We start from the raw sequence: 17,169 nt of genomic DNA on the forward strand, positions 1-17,169 counted from the left end.
GACACTCTAAGGTGAAGGTTGGAATAAAGGGTGTTAAGCTTTTCCACGTCTTTGTTTCATTTGATTTGTGGTTCATTTGGAGTTGTGTTCTCCAAAAGTAACAAGCTTTCCAGCTTTTAAAACAATCTTTTCTGCATGGCAACGTACACTTAGAATCTTATAAGAAGTATCTTTAAGAATTTTACCAATGAGGAAATAGCCCAGAAGGAAGAGTGATTTCCCCAAGAACACTTGGCTTCCGGACAGACGCAAAGATCCCATTATTCCCTTTCCCTTATTTGTCCTCCAGTCGTCTTTCAGGTAAGCATGATCTCTTACCTGTTTGTATTTTAAAACTTTATGATTTATTTCTTATTTCTCAAATGAAGTTTTAATTCCCAGTGGAATTTTTAGTTGCACAGTTATGAAACTAATGTCTTAAAGCCTGGTGAAATGGATGCCAACTAGAACCAAGGAGTTCCTTTTATAGTCAAATTCTACAGCCTTATTTTTGCTTCGTTTGGGAATTAAGGCTCCCTTATTTCACCTTCTTTTAATTTTAACATTATTCTCCCATCACGCACAATTTTTATTAAAGCAAATGCAGTATTTTGGCTTTATCTGGATGACAGCCATGGGAAGGACACAAACAAAACACTTTCAAGGCAAAGGAAAGGAGGACGAGAATAGAGGTTTATCAGGAATCTACTACATAACAGACACTTTTTATTCACATCTCTTTTAATCCTCACCCTCCCCTGTGAGACAGACACAACTAAGGGTCGTTTAAAGATAAGAAAATGGAGGCTCAGGAAAACACTAGAACTTGTGCAAGGCCACGCAGCTGGTCTGCGTGGGAGGCAGCGTCTGAATTCAGTCCTCAGCGTGTCGCCTCTGCTCTCGATGTTTTCTCAGCCATCCACACCCGTGTTTGTTCTTTGTTTCCCCTCTCCCATGCTAGAATCACATACCTGGGAGGTTGCTCGATAAAAGTTGTTAAACAATCTAACGGTTTTTCACATTTTCTCTTCTGAATAAGATGACTGCGGTTTCCAGCAAAGAAAAAATAAATTAGGATAATTGGGCCAGAGAATTTTCTGATGTTCCGAAAGACACCAAGATAAGCGGCCTAAGGCAGAGCTCTGTACCAGAAATGCCAAGCTCAAAACCTTCTGTCAGTACCTGCTGTTACTGCGGAAACCTTTCCCAACTTAAACATGTTAATGTTGGTGAGGTTTAGAATGATATACATAAACTATCTGGCATATGGTAGGATTCCAACACAGTGAAGTGAAGGGAAAGTCGCTCAGTCGTGTCCAACTCTTTGTGACCCCATGAACTATACAGTCCAGGGAATTCTCCAGGCCAGAATACTGGAGTGGGTAGCCTTTCCCTTCTCCAGGGGATCTTCCCAACCCAGGGACTGAACCCAGGTCTCCCACATTGCAGGAGGATTCTTTATCAGCTGAGCCACAAGGGAAGCCCAACAATACTGGAATGGGTAGCCTATCCCTTCTCCAGGGGATCTTCCCAACCCAGAAATCGAACTGGAGTCTCCTGCATTGCAGGCGGATTCTCTACCAACTGAGCCATCAGGGAAGCCCATTAAATATAAAGTTAATGTTGGTGAGGTTTAGTGTGATATCCATAAAATATCTGGCATATGGTAGGATTTCAACACAATGAAAGCCACTGTTATTATAATACCAGCTGATAAGGTGAAATTGTATGGGAGCCCCGTCACTCCAAGGTGGAGATGCTCCTGAAGACCCAGGTTTGTTTTGGAGTGCTTCAAGGAGAAGCAGGATGGGGTTGGAGAGCTGCCACACATCACAGGAATTTGGAAATAAGAGAAAGTGTCTGTGACAAGTTGAAGATGGGTGTTCAAGTCATTACCCCTGCTACTGCCAAATGTGATCCTGTTTTGAAACAGCATCAGTGCTGGTGTAATTAGATAAGAGGAGGTCATAGTGGAGCCAAGCAGACCCCTAATCCAACATGACTGGTGTCCTTCTGAAAAAGGGAATCTAGACACAGACATACACATAAGGAGAATGTCTGTGAAGACTATTCTACCACTTGTCAAGGAGCTCAGACAGTAAAGAATCTGCCTGCAATGCAGGAGACCTGGCTTCAATCTCTGGGTCAGGAAGATCCCCCGGAAAAGGGAATGGCTACTCAATCCAGGATTCTTGCCTGGAGAATTTCATGGACAGAGGACCCTGGCGGACTACAGTCCATGGGGTTGCAAACAGTCAGACACAACTGGGCTATTAACACACACACCAGAGGTAAGAGAGAGGTCCAGAACAGATCCTACACTCGTGCCTTTGAAGCAAACATGATCCTGCCAACATCTTGATCTCAGACTTCTTGCCTCCAGAACTGTGAGACAATAAATTCCTGTTGTTTAAGCCACTTAAAAGTGTGAGTCACTCAGTCACATCTGACTTTTTGTGAACCCATGGAGAGTAGCCCACAGGTTCCTCTGTCCATGGGATTCTCCAGGGAAGAATACTGGAGTGGGTTGCCATTCCCCTCTCCAGGGGATCTTCCCAACCCAGGGATTGCACCTGGGTCTCCTGCATTGCAGGCAGATTCTTTACCATTTGAGCCAAATTTGGAGCCACTTGGTTTGTGGTAGTTGTTAGGATAGGTTTGAAAGTGAAAGTGAAGTTGCTCAGTCGTGTCTGACTCTTTGCGATCCCATGGACTGTAGTCTACCAGGTTTCTCTGTCCATGGGATTTTCTAGGCAAGAGTACTGGAGTAGGTTGCCATTTCCAAGATAATGTTTGCAACACATAATGGGATGCTTAATATTTCAAGGTCCTTTGGGGTTAGTTTCTGGAGAAGGCAATGGCACCCCACTCCAGTACTCTTGCCTGGAAAATCCCATGGACAGAAGAGCCTGGTAAGCTACAGTCCATGGGGTCGCAAAGAGTCGGACACAACTGAGCAGCTTCACTTTCACTTGGGGTTAGTGACATGATTCTTTTGGCTATGATACCATGCTGAGTTGGGGCCTTGGGCAGAAGCTAGAAGGCCAAGCTTTTTCACAGTTACCTGGGAAATCGAACTACACAGAGTAGTCATTTGCTGTGATTTTAAGGAGAGTGGAGTACAGGAGAAATGTCTTTAGAAAGAAGATGTGCTGTGGTTTTGCTTCACAGAATGGAAAGGGTAACCGAGAGGCCTAAGAGGAAGGAACTCTCACTTCTATAAACTGGAAGAGCCAGTCACAAAGAAAAGATAGTATTGAGGCCAAGTGCAAACCTACTGGGTTGAAGGAAGAAAAGAAACTAAGAACTAGCCCTCAGAACTAGCCCTAAAGAACCCACATCCCTCCAGCTAGGCCATCGTTACTTCAAAAGCCACTTAGTCAGTGCCAGATACTCACTGTTCTCACTGCCAGAAAATTTGTAGGAGGAACCCATTGTTCTTAGTTTAGGGACAAGGGAATTTCAGATTGTCTTGTCTGAACCTTTAGGGGACAGAATGGGATGCACAGAGCCCTGGGACCCTGGCTCAGCCCCGAGTTTGCCTGTAGTTTCACAGCAGCTCAGAGTCTATGCAGAGTAGCAGAGCATACTCAGCAGGGTCTACTGAGTGCACACTTTTGCAGTACATCCCTCACTGCCTTTACTTTCAGGGAACACCAATAACACAATCCTCTTGAGGCGGGCAAAAGCCCCTGAAAACTAGAGGACACAGCCCAGTGTTGCTCAAGAGCACGAAGAACAGGCCTTTTCTCATTATTTCATCTTCCCTGAGAACAGTGTCTTTCCCCTGCTGTAACAGTTCACCTCGACTTTGACCTTTCGGGGCTGTCACTGTTCCAGATAAGGGTTTGTGACACTAAGATTAAGAAAGATCTCAGTTATTTCACATCCTCCTAAGACAGTGGGAAATTGTCTGCACATACTTATTCTTCGTTCAAAGCTTCTCAGTACTTGACTGTTACTAAATTAGACACCAGCCATGTGATAGGATCTGCTGGTTCTCTGTTGGGTGCATCTACAGCTCGGGGGGCTCACCTGTGATCTAAGATTGAAAGCTGTGCAAGGCTTATGAGAGACTAGAAAAATATGGACTTGGTGAGGATGAAGGAGACCAGGGAGAGAGAAGCCTGTGGCTCCACGGGGAGGCTTAGAATTGGCCAACAGGACGGCAGGGGAAACGCGGCAGTGGAATTTGGAGTCTGAACTGTTTATCAGAATTGATAAGGACGCTCTTACCACGGAAATTTACCTATGACACGTTGCTTGCCATTAAGGAAGGCAGAAAACCTAATATTACAACAGAGTTTTGGAGAAGAATTTCTATGTAACAGTCATTAGACACATAATCAGGAGGAAAATCAGGTCCAGTTAAGGAAACAATCGGTTTCTTAAACGACAAGAAAGTCTACACTAATTTAACCTAAATCTCTTCTGTTCTTATACTTTATCATCATTTTCTCTCATTTGCCCTTTCTGAGTTTTATTAAAAAAAAAAAAAGCACTGTTTATATGGTGATTTGTATAAACATCTCTCATGAAAGAATCCAATCAGATTAGATCACAGAATATAGAAAGTTTGGTGATAGCATATTGATGAATCACCATCAGTCGTGAGGTGTCCACAAGTCATGTGTTAACTAAAAATAAGTTACCTAAGTTTGTGAATGATTTACCTATTTTTAAATTTGGGGTGAACTAAAGGTAATCTCAGTCACAATGCCATTGTCACTTCCGTGTATTCCAATGTCGTTGCTGGGGCAGCACAGGTACGAGCACAGTGACAGCTAACACGGAAGCAATTGTGTATATTACAGCTATTGATCACTCATTAATTTGACAAATATTTGACCTACTTTTTACAGGCCTTGTGCCAGGCCCAAGAAATACATTAAGCACACAACAGATGCAAGTCTCGTCCTCACAAATCTTGCCAAGTAGCCGGAAAAACTCCTAAACACTTTGCATATATTGTCTGCCTCTTCATATAAGTTACCTCTTAGTTACTCTAAGAGGTACTGACCTTTTCCCAATCTTATGTATTTTGGGCAGCTAAGACTCTAAAGCCCATTCTCCAAACCAGTGACCTCCAAGCACCTCTGAGCCTATGTTCCTTTCAGTAAAGAAAAATTTATTATTCATCTCTGTGTGTATATTTAAATAAGTATACATTGATTTAAAATACATATTTAAGTCTAGATTTGTAGCTAGTTATACTTTGTATATACATACTATACTTTATACATACACATATGTATTTACACATTTTATTGCGTTACAAATTTTCTTATTCACTTCACCTTGGAGACCACTGCTCCACACCATTCCACCACATTGCTCCCATATTTTGTCTGTGTATAAGGGGAATAATCTGCCTCTAATCTCTCCCCACCTAACTCTAGGTTTTGCTCTGGATGAATGGGGTTGGGAAACTTGTCTAGGAAATTTTTTTTTTTTTTTAATAATGAGCAGTAGTTTTCAAGTTTGGACTAGATCTTTGTACAGCTAAGGCTGCTTTGGCAAATTCCTTGATGAGTTTTTTTTTTTTTTTTTAATATGCAAAGGCAAGTTCTTCTACTTTGTAAATCCTATTCCTTTATTTTGAATTCTCTTTTCTGGCTGGATCTTAAACATCTCCAACAAAAGAGTCCAGTGTGCCTGTCTCAGCATCCCCAGCACCCAGTAAAGGACTGAACACATCAGGAAATATTCATCCTATTGGAGAAAGGGAGACGTCTTACTTCAATTGTAGAATAGGAATGACTATCCCGTGGAAACAAACTGCCCCAGACACAGAAGGGAGCTGTGACGTCCCCACGTCACGGAGCAGGGCTGCTCTGACGTCCCCACGCGGTACGTAATCTTGTAATGAGCGAAGCAGCCGGGATGATGATGGGCCGCCCCCCTCTGCTCGCCCACAGGCACATGGCGAAGAGGCTGGGCAACCAGAGCAGTGGAGGTGAGTCCCTCCACCTCTCCATCCATTCCCGGCACCACCAAACCACCCAACTTCCTCTTTCCCTCTGATTTCTCCTCTACTAAACCACCAGGAAAACAACTGCAAGTTCTCTTGTACTTTGTCCTGCCACATGTCAACTCTGCTGCTGAAATAGGAGTAAAGGGAGCAGGATACAACCTTTGAAAGAACAATATAGCCATAGGACATGATAAAGACTGGTTAGAACCAACTGGGTCCAAGATGGCAGAAGATTTGACTTCCAGTAGACCTTGAGCTTCATTCTATACTCATTTAATATGTCGGCATATGCTAAGTCACATGCCCACTGGGGCTGTGACAGTTATGAGGCTAATCATAAAAAGTCAAAAAGTGGGCAGTGGCCCAATTTCTGGAAATCCTGGCTCCTTCTCCAAAATAATCAGAATAATCCTCTCATTTATAAGCCTATGAAACTACCCAGCCTGTAGAAACTAATCACACCATCTTTCAAGCCTTTCTTGCCTTCCAAGATGGCCCACACTGTCTGTGGAGTGTGTGTCTCTCTAAATAAATCCACTTCTTATCTATCACTTTATTCTCCAAATTCTTTCCTGTCTAAGGAAGAACTTTAAATTCACCATAAATACTCACTCCCTGGGAGGCTTCAGGCCCCACTTGCTCACCTAGAGAAGAAAGTAGTGAAGTTAATTAGCAGCCACCCAAGGTCCGTCCAGCTCTGGCTTTTTTGACCCCACATCTCTCCTTTCTCCTGACCTTTCCTCTCTCCTGGCATTTTAGGACGAAACAACTACAGATAGGAGGATTTGTCCTGAAAATATGCCTTTGGTTGGGGCATTGTTGTTGATCAGGGAGCCGCAAAGGAGGCTTAATGGAGGGCTGAGTCCTTTTCTTTCACAGGAGTCGTATACGCACCCCATTTTCGAACATGTTTTCCATCTGACATTTCAAATAACTACCCCCACGTTGGTGCTTCTTCAAGTCAAGGTCTGTTTTGCACTCTTTGGAAGGAGCATAAACTGTGACAAATGGTCTCAGTTTAGGCATATGGTGATGCATTGATTTCTAGTTGCTGGGATATATTAACAAACTTATTGTCCCCAAATGTAAAAATAATGAACTTACCACCAAGCGTGAAACACTGACAATGTGAAACAGATTGGATTTATTGGAGCCTCAGAGACAGTCCTTAATTTTTAGTAGAACATTGCCTTTTATTTCCATCCTAAGTGAATTCAACTGCCTTCCCCCTGAAAACTCGTTTTCACATAGTCACAGCGGTTAGGAATTAAAATGCTTTTTTGTAAGTGGATGTATTAGTTAGAGATTGTGCTCAGCTATGACTAACATGACACAAAACCCAGAGGCTGAAACATAATGAAGGCTGTTACCTCTCCTGCGTCTTGAAGTTGGGAGGGAGATGGTTCAACAAAGTACAATGGCTCCAAGATACCCCCAAGGGCCCAGGAACCTTTGCTTTTCCCCACCAGCTTTCCTTCATGATTTCTAACTCTGAGGTTATCTTTGTACAAAATCGCCACGGCATTGCCAAACCTTTCATCTGCGTTCCAGGCAAAGAGAGAGAGGAATAAGAGGGGAAGGCAAAGAGGCATCATGCTCGTGATACCAGTCAAATAGGCTCAACAACTTCCACTCATATTTCACTGGCTAGAACTTAATCAAATGTCTTCCCCACTGTCTCTGGAAGGTGCAGTTTTTATGGATACATTGATATTCTCCCCCCACCCCCACCAAATCAGAGTTTCTTTAGAAAAGAAAAGGGAGAGAATGAATTTGGTGTACTCAACTGCCCTAGTGGGATTGTTTTTCCTTCTCAAATTAATACCTGTTTGTTAAGGTAAACTTAAAAACTCTGGAAACAGAAAGAAAGATAATGATGATTTCAACTACCCTAAGTGATCTCCAGTAGTATTTAGTGTAATTGCATGGTTGGGTTTTTTTTTACTAGTATTTGTGTATTGCTGATTGCATGTTTCCAACTGTAAAAGGACTATCTATCCTTTAGGGAAAATTTGAGCAAAGTATAGAAAATAAAATAGGAAACACCCATAACACAGAGATAATCACCATACTATTTTGCTGCATTTTCTGCCACTTGTACGTACATTTTTCATATTAGTAATCAGAGTGTGTGTATGTATAAGGTGGTATCTTTCTTTTGCTTTCTAAATAAAATAACTGAATTTACATATGACCCTACTGTCTCCCTTTTAATGGCATTCCAAATTGTGGTTGCAAAGCTGTTTGGAAGGTGCCTGAAGTAGGAGAGAGTGAGTAGCACAGACCGGTTTTCTCCAGCTCTGCTTCTGGGAGGCCGTACAGCAGATTTGGCTGACTTCTCACTCTCATTCTAAGACTGTGTCATATGCTCCCCTTTCTGTACTTTTCCTTCTTAATAAATGTCAAGCGTACGTGCCAAGAGGTAACATGATTCTTCAGGGAACGTGAGCTGTCATGCCTATTCTTACTGCATGGCTCACAGAGGTGGATAATGCTCTGACTTGTAAAGCCTAGAATCTCATGGCCCCAGTCCCAAACCCTAGTGCAACAGTACGGAGCAGCAGAAAGGAAAAGTGCCGTGCTCAAGGTCACACGGCATGGTCAGTACCAAAACCCAGGCCTCCCAAGTACCTTTCTAGTGATTTTCCAATCTACTTGAGATGCTTTGGGTGGTGCAACTGATTGGTAAACTTCAAAGATGTTATGAGTCACAAAAAACACACAACCAAATAGAACCAGTTGCTAAAGGCATTAACTTTAAAATAACTTTAAAGAGTTGATGGCACCCCCACTCCAGTACTCTTGCCTGGAAAATCCCATGGATGGAGAAGCCTGGTGGGCTGCAGTCCATGGGGTCGCTAGGAGTCGGACATGACTGAGCGACTTCCCTTTCACTTTTCACTTTCATGCATTGGAGAAGGAAATGGCAACCCTCTCCAGTGTTCTTGCCTGGAGAATCCCAGGGACAGGGGAGCCTGGTGGGCTGCCGTCTATGGGGTCGCACAGAGTCGGACACGACTGAAGCAACTTAGCAGCAGTAGCAGCAACTTGTTAAAGGTGACAATTCTCAGATGGGCTATTCCATTTCATATACCTGGATTTTCAGAGACAAAAACACACTCTACAGTTTTTCCACCCATTGTTCACTTTCTATGAGCTAAAATCTTGCTAAGTGACAAAGAGTTGTGCTATAGATAATAGAATTCACAGCCTGGTCAGAGAGATGAGAGACATGAGCCAATATGGCACATTCATACAATAGAATGTCATGCAAGTGTGAAAGGGAATGAGGTCAATCTGTGGGAACTGCCGTGGGAAAGTGGCCATCATATATCATTAGAAGGAAAATGCTGATGGCAGAGGAATTTGATTGTATATGTAGCATGATCTCTTCTGTGTTCAAAAAACAAAGTACATTTACACACGTTTCGTAAGCTTAGAAAATACCTAGACAAATACACACAAAATTTTAACAGTGTTTATTCAATTGAGTGGGATTTTAAGATGGGGAAATAGCTTTTTATTTACTTGCTTTTATTCACACACTTCTAGATTTTGTTTTGGGGTTTTTTTTTAAATCGTTTTTGGTGTTTTGTTCAGTTTGGGGGTTTTGTTTGTGTGTTTGCTCTGCTGGGTCTTGTGGCACACAGGCTCCTTGTTGCCATGCGGCCTGTTTTTTTCTCTGGCTGCAGGGACTGGGGGCTACTCTCTGGTTTCGGTTGCCTGGGCTTCTCACTGTGGTGCCTCCTCCTGTTGTGGAGCATGGCTTCTAGGCCGCACAGGCTAAGTAGTTACGGACCACAGGCTTAGTTAGCCTGCAGCATGTGAGGTCTTCATTCCCAGGAAAGGGATCAAACCCATGTCCCTTGGGTTGGCAGGCCGATTGTTAACCTGTGGATCACCAGGGAAGTCCCACACATACTTCTGTTTTTAAAATACAATTATGTATAACCAGTTGTCCCGTCATATGTTTTGAATCATTCTAGTAATTACCACACAGAAATTTTGACAATTAAGTGAACTGCCAAGAATAAAATGCTTAGAACATTGTCAGGCACATACTAAGAGCTCAATAAACATTAGCTGTTATGATGATGTTGGGATTGGGGGCAGGGGGTGAAGATGAGGGCTCACATGCTCTTGCTGAGCATATACATATATACGAACTATTTGTAGGGCAACTTGACCAGATGTATGTGCCAAAAGCCTTTACAATTTGAGAGCATCTTAACCCAGCAGTTTCACTTTCGTAAATTTCTTCGATGGAAACATAACAAAGTTTAATTAGGAGCAAAATGTTGGCAACAAGCTAAATGTTTAAAAGCAGAAATGGTTTAACAAATTATGGTGCAGCATTACAATGGAATAGTAGGCATTCATTGTAGCAGTGAATTTATTGACATGGTAATATACTAATGATATAATATTAAGTGCATAAAAGCAAATTTCCAAATAGCATATACAATATGGTTCCATTACAGTACAAAAATTATACATATGTCTGCCTAAAAGCACATGTACTTAAGTATTATTAGTTTGATGCAAAGCTAACTGTGTGTAGTTTTCGACCATGAATTTTAAATCATTATAACTAGGCTCAAACACATTTTTATTAATCAAAGTAGGAACCATTACAATTTTTCCAATGAGAAATGTTTCTTTATTCCCATAGGGGAAAAATCTGTGTTTTGAGATCCTGGAAAGCATTTTCTGCCTACTGCTGGCTGTGGAAGCGTTTTTCCTGCTAAAAGTTGTCGAGATGCTTGAAGAAGTGGTAGTCGGTTGACGAGAGTTCAGGTGAATGTGACGGATGAGGCAAAACTTTGTAGGCCAATTCGTTCAACTTTTGAAGCATTGGTTGTGTGACATGCAGTCAGCTTCTGTCGTGGAGAATAACTGAGCCCTTTCCATTGACCAATGCCGGCTGCAGGCATTATAGTTTTCAGTGCATTTCGTTGATTTATGGGCTTCCCTGGTGGCTCAGACGGTAAAGCGTCTGCCTGCAATGCGGGAGACCTGGGTTCGATCCCTGGGTCAGGAAGATTCCCCTGGAGAAGGAAATGGCAACTCACTCCATAACGGTCATCTGAGTTAAATTCACCCATTCCAGTCCATTTTAGTTTGCTGATTCCTAAAATGTCAATGTTCACTCTTGCCATCTCCTGTTTGACCACTTCCAGTTTGCCTTGATTCATGGACCTAACATTCCAGGTTCCTATGCAATATTGCTCTTTACAGCATTGAACCTTGCTTCCGTCACCAATCACATCCACAACTGGGTGTTGTTTTTGCTTTGGCTCCATCCCTTCATTCTTTCTGGAGTTATTTCTCCACTGATATCCAGTAGCACGTTGGGCACCTACTGACCTGGGGAGTTCCTCTTTCAGTACCCTATCTTTTTGCCTTTTTATACTGTTCATGGGGCTCTCAAGGCAAGAATATTGAAGTGGTTTGCCATTCCCTTCTCCAGTGGACCACATTCTGTCAGACGTCTCTACCAATTCTTATGGAAACACAAAAGACCCCGAATAGCCAAAGCAGTCTTGAGAAAGAAGAATGGGAAGTGCTTTGAAGTTTCTTCTCAGTCCAGCCACTGAGCTAGTCATCGCCAGTTGTCATAATCTACTTTTAGAATGGTCAACGTTGAGTTCTTCAGCAACTTCTCGTGTAGTTCTAAGAGGATCAGCTTCAATGATCCTCTCATTTGGTCATTGTCAAGTTCCTATGGCCTACCACTACCCTCCTTATCTTCAAGGCTCTCGTCTCTTTTGCAAAACTTCTTGAATCACCACTGCACTGCATATTCATTTGTAGTTCCTAGGCCAAATGTGTTGTTGATGTTGCAAGTTGTCTCCACCGCTTTATGACCCATTTTGAACTGGAATGAGAAAACTGCTCAAATTTGCTTTCTGTCTAACATTTCCCTAGTCTAAAATAAATATAAAATAAATAGAAAGTAAAAAGTCATCAACAAAAATATACATATAAATCAAGAATTATGCATTAAAATGATGCATAACCACATTTATTTAAGAATGTATTCAATATCAAACAGCAAAATTCAATAAACGCCATTCACCCAAATGCCATTCATCCAAACGCCATTCATCCAAATGCCAGTGGAGCCCCATGTCTAGCCTCACAGGCGGGGTACACGCAGACTCTGGGTAAACTCCCATCGGCAGGCCCAGACCCCATGTTTGGAGAAGGCTGAGTAACCCTGAGACATGCAGGTGGATGGACAAGTGTCTCTGCCATGCAGAAGGCAAAGTTCACCAAGAACAGTGATGGCAAGAAGAAAGTGACCCTCCTGACTTCTGAGGGGACCTGAGGATGGCAAAACTGCTATTACTTTTGCACCAACCTAATATTAGTTTTGCATCTGGGAAATCGTGCAAATTTTCTTCTTTGTATTTAGGTGTATTTTTCCATTTTACTACAATGAATCTCAGTCATTGTAGTTCTTCAGTTGCTAAGCTGTGTCCAACTCTTTGGGAGCCCCATGGACAGAAAGGCATTGGGGGAGCACTTCATAATGCAGCCCCCATGCCCACAGACTGGCAAGGGGACACCTCTGCCTGGTGGTCAGATGAGATACAAGTTCTTCCAGCCTCCAAGAGTCAAGTGGGCACGTTTTTGTAGTCTTCACTGCAGACTCAGCAGACATAGAACTTGTATCTTTGTCTGACTCAGGAAGCAAACTTTTGAGTGTTATTTGAACACCAAAAGAAGGAAATAGGTGAGCAAAATTGGGCCATGTCATTGCAATCAGAAAACTCAATTTTTACGATGATCTTTCTTCTAGCTTTGCCTGGTACAGTTTATGTCTTTTGTCCCAGCATAATTATGAATAACACTCTTCTGTTTTTGGTCACCCTACACACTTGGAATTGATTCACTTGTTTCATTATTTACTTTTTAGCTGCTGTATTTCCTATACATTGTTCGGGTAAAACTTTTTTGGCAAGAGTTCTTCCTTAAAGGTTCTGTTTGCTATATATTGCCTCATATCAAGAGATATACAATGTCTGGTTGTCCCACTTTTAGTAATAAGAAATTGATGAATGGATTCAAGTGGTGTCCACATGGTTAAGCCGTCATAAATTTCTCCATCGACCTTTCATCTCATGATTTCATTCATTGCCGATCATTGCCTGAATGATTGCATTGTTCAGTCACTAAGTCAAGTTCAGTTCAGTTCAGTTGCTCAGTCGTGTCCGACTCTTTGCAACCCCATGAACCGCAGCACACCAGGCCTCCCTGTCCATCACCAACTCCCAGAGTTCACCCAAACTCATGTCCATTGAGTCGGTGATGCCATCCAATCATCTCATCTTCTGTTGTCTCCTTATCCTCCTGCCCTCAATCTTTCCCAGCATCAGGGTCCTTTCAAATTAGTCAGCTCTTTGCATCAGGTTGCCAAAGTATTGGAGTTTCAGCTTCAACATCAGTCCTTCCAATGAACACCCAGGACTGATCTCCTTTAGGATGGACTTCTTGGATCTCCTTGCAGTCCAAGGGACCCACAGTTCAAAAGCATCAATTCTTCAGAGCTCAGCTTTCTTTATAGTCCAACTCTCACATCCATACATGACCACTGGAAAAACCATAGCCTTGACTAGACAGACCTTTGTTGGCAAAGTAATGTCTCTGCTTTTTAATATGCTGTCTAGGTTGGTCATAACTTTCCTTCCAAGGAGTAAGTGTCTTTTAATTTCATGGCTGCAGTCACCATCTGCAGTGATTTTGGAGCCCAAAAAAGTAAAATCAGCCACTGTTTCCACAGTTCCCCCATCTATTTGCCATGAAGTGATGGGACCAGATGCCACGATCATAGTTTTCTGAATGTTGAGTTTTAAGCCAACTTTTTCACTCTCCTCTTTCACTTTCACCAAGAGGCTCTTTAGTTCTTCTTTATGCCAAAAGGATGGTGTCATCTGCATATCTAAGGTTATTGATATTTCTCCCGGCAATCTTGATTCCAGCTTGTGCTTTTTCCAGCCCAGCGTTTCTCATGATGTATTCTGCATAGAAGTTAAATAAGCAGGGTGACAATATACAGCCTTGACGTACTCCTTTTTCTATTTGGAACCAGTCTGTTGTTCCATGTCCTTAGAAGAAATGGAGTAGCCATCATAGTCAACAAAAGAGTCTGAAATGTAGTACTTGGATGCAATCTCAAAAACAGCAAGATGATTTCTGTTCATTTCCAAGGCAAATCATTCACTATCATTGAATATCTATATCAATATATTGAATATCATTCAATATCTATGCCCCAGCCAGTAATGCTAAAGAAGCTGAACAGTTCTCTGAAGACCTACAAGACCTTCTAGAAGTAACACCCAAAAAAGATGTCCTTTTCATTATAGGAGACTGGAATCCAAAAGTAGGAAGTCAAGAAACACCTGGGGTAACAGGCAAATTTGGCCTTGGAGTACAGAATGAAGCAGGGCAAAGGCTAATAGAGTTTTGCCAAGGGAACTCACTGGTCATAGCAAACACCCTCTTCCAACAACATAAGAGAAGACTCTACATAGGGACATCACCAGATGGCCAACACCAAAATCAGATTGCTTATGTTCTTTGCAGCCACAGATCGAGAAGCTCTATACAGTCAGGAAAAACAAGACCAGAAGCTGACTGCGGCTCAGATCATGAACTCCTTATTGCCAAATTCAGACTTAAATTGAAGAAAGTAGGGAAAACCACTAGACCATTCAGGTATGACCTAAATCAAATCTCTTATGATTATACAGTGGAAGTGAGAAATAGATTTAAGGGGCTAGATCTGATAGAGTGCCTGATGAACTATGGATGGAGGTTTGTGACATTGTATAGGAGACAAGGATCAAGACCATCCCCCAAAAAAAGAAATGCAAAAAGGCAAAATGGCTGTCTGAGAAGGCCTTACAAATAGCTGTGAAAAGAAGAGAAGTGAAAAGCTATACTTCAGCTATACTTCAGTACAAAATAAAAATTAAAAATTTAAGTCAAGAAGAGAAAAGGAGAAAAGGAAAGATACAAGATAAGAAAGATATAAGAAAAAAAGATATAAGATATATCTGAATGCAGAGTTCCAAAGAATAGCAAGGAGAAATAAAGCCTTCCTCAGTGATCAGTACAAAGAAATAGTCATGTGTTAGGAGTTAGAAATAATTCTAGCTCCATCACTCCTTCCACATTTATTAACTAGAATTCTTTTGTAAAGAAGTATATGCCAACCAAAGAGGACCTACTGTATAGCACATGGAACTCTGTTCAATGTTACATGGCAGCCTTGATGGGAGGCAAGTTTGGGGGAGAATGAATACATGTATATGTACAGCTGAGTCCCTTCACTGTTCACCTGAAACTAACATAACATTGACAATCAGCTATACTTCAGTACAAAATAAAAATTAAAAATTTAAGTCAAGAAGAGAAAAATAAAAAGAAGACTATCCTTCATTGGTTAGGGCTGGGTTACTTTCAGTACAGTTTATAGGAAGGACAGAATAAACACTGAACTCATTCCTTGTGATGATCGGTTTTCAGAGTAAGGAGTTGAAACCCTTCCAATGCTGCCCAGAGTTTTGTGGTATTTTTGTTGTTGTTGTTGTTTTTGTTGTTGACATTTTTTGTTTGTTTGCTTTCAGATGGGAAGATATCATTTTTTAAATGTTTGTGTCATTATGAATTCATTGAGTTCTTCTATGCTAAAGCTAAACATATTTATAAAACTAATTATCTTCATAAATTAGGAATTGTCAGTATTAGGGTTCTCCAGAGAAATAGAACTAGTGAATGTGTGTGTGTGTGTGTGTGTGTGTGTATACAGTTATATACACACACACTGTATATGTATGAATGTAGAGAGAGACAGAGATTTACTCTAAGTTTCCTCACACAATTGTGGGCCTGGCAAGTTTAAAATTTGCAGAGCAGGCAGGCTGACTGAAGAGCCAGAAATGAGCCAATGTTACAACTCAAGTTTAAGGCTTCTGGAGGCAAGATCCTCTCTTAGGGAAATTTCCTCTTCTTTTAAGGCTATCAACTGATTATATGAATCTCACCTACATTATGGGAGACAATATGTTCTCCACCAAGCCAACTGACTTAAATATTGATCTGATCTAAAAACACATACCTTCACAGCAATATGTAGACTAATGTTTGACCATGGCCTACCTGGTCAAGTGACACATAAAATTAACCATCATATCACCTCTATGAAAAAAAAAAGCACTAGCAATATAAGTTAGGAAATGCAAAATGAGTGGTGGAAGCAATGCTCACTGTGGGTGTTCACAGATGCAGAAGAACACTTGGGCTGAACCAAACAAGAAAGGTGTGGATCAATTATTGCTGTGTGTTTTACTGGCTTAGGTGCCAGACTGAGAGCTGCCAAGAATGGCACATGTGGGAATTCTCATGTAGCTTCTCTTCTGTAATTTATATTAGTTCACTGAGATTCAGAGTCTTCATCTGAAAATTAAGGATAGTAACATCTGTCTTACCTGCCATTACACTTTGTCATGACAGCCAAAAGAAATTATGTTTACTAAAGCACTTTGAAAACTCTTTGTTATGCAAATATAAGGTATTATTAGACTGCTTTTGTTAACAGCCAAGGGATCAGAGTGTCTAGCAAGTGTGCTTTAAAGCTGCAGCCATAAGTACAAGGCCACAATTTGATGATAATCAATGACTTTCTCTTCGTTTGAGAGAGACCACCACTCAGCCCCATACTTTAAGAAAAGGGAAAGCTGTTACTTCCCTAAAGGTAAAAGAATCAGTGTACTAACTTTCCATGTTAATACCTCTGTCTGTAAATTCATGTTTCCCCTGGAGTCCCTGATTTATTTCTGTAATACAGCAATGTAGCATTGACAAATGCAAATGACAGATATCTGGCTGGCTTGATTCATTCATTTATTTACTCGACAAGCATTTATCAAATGCCTCGTATTTGTGAAACACTGTGCCAAGAGCTTTTGGAGACACGGAAATGAACCAAATCCAGATTCTGTCCTCAAGCAATTTACAAGTTCTTAAAAGGAAGAAGCCATAATTTAAAAACAAAGTGCTACAATATAGAAATTGAAATGTACAATGAGAGAGATTAGTAACATACCATGGAAATTCAGAGAAGGAGAGATCAGTTTCAACTAAAAATTCCTGACAGTGTCTTGGAGGAGGTGGTGCTGAGCTAGACTGAGGAACAGAAATAGATT

The 17,169-nt window shown here is 41.4% G+C and overlaps 1 long non-coding RNA gene across 1 annotated transcript in view; it reads left to right on the forward strand.

The window, feature by feature from the left end:
- LOC147352783 (uncharacterized) overlaps positions 1-17,169 on the forward strand; it is a 33,688-nt gene continuing 16,519 nt past the window's right edge. The window contains exon 1 of the long non-coding RNA XR_015148358.1: positions 1-300. This is a non-coding gene — a long non-coding RNA (uncharacterized LOC147352783). The remainder of the gene's footprint in view (positions 301-17,169) is intronic.

Source organism: Bos grunniens, chromosome 19 (assembly GCF_055505025.1).
Source record: "Bos grunniens cultivar Pamir isolate PY7600 chromosome 19, Bosgru_T2T1.0, whole genome shotgun sequence".
NCBI classification, from domain to species: Eukaryota; Metazoa; Chordata; class Mammalia; order Artiodactyla; family Bovidae; genus Bos; species Bos grunniens.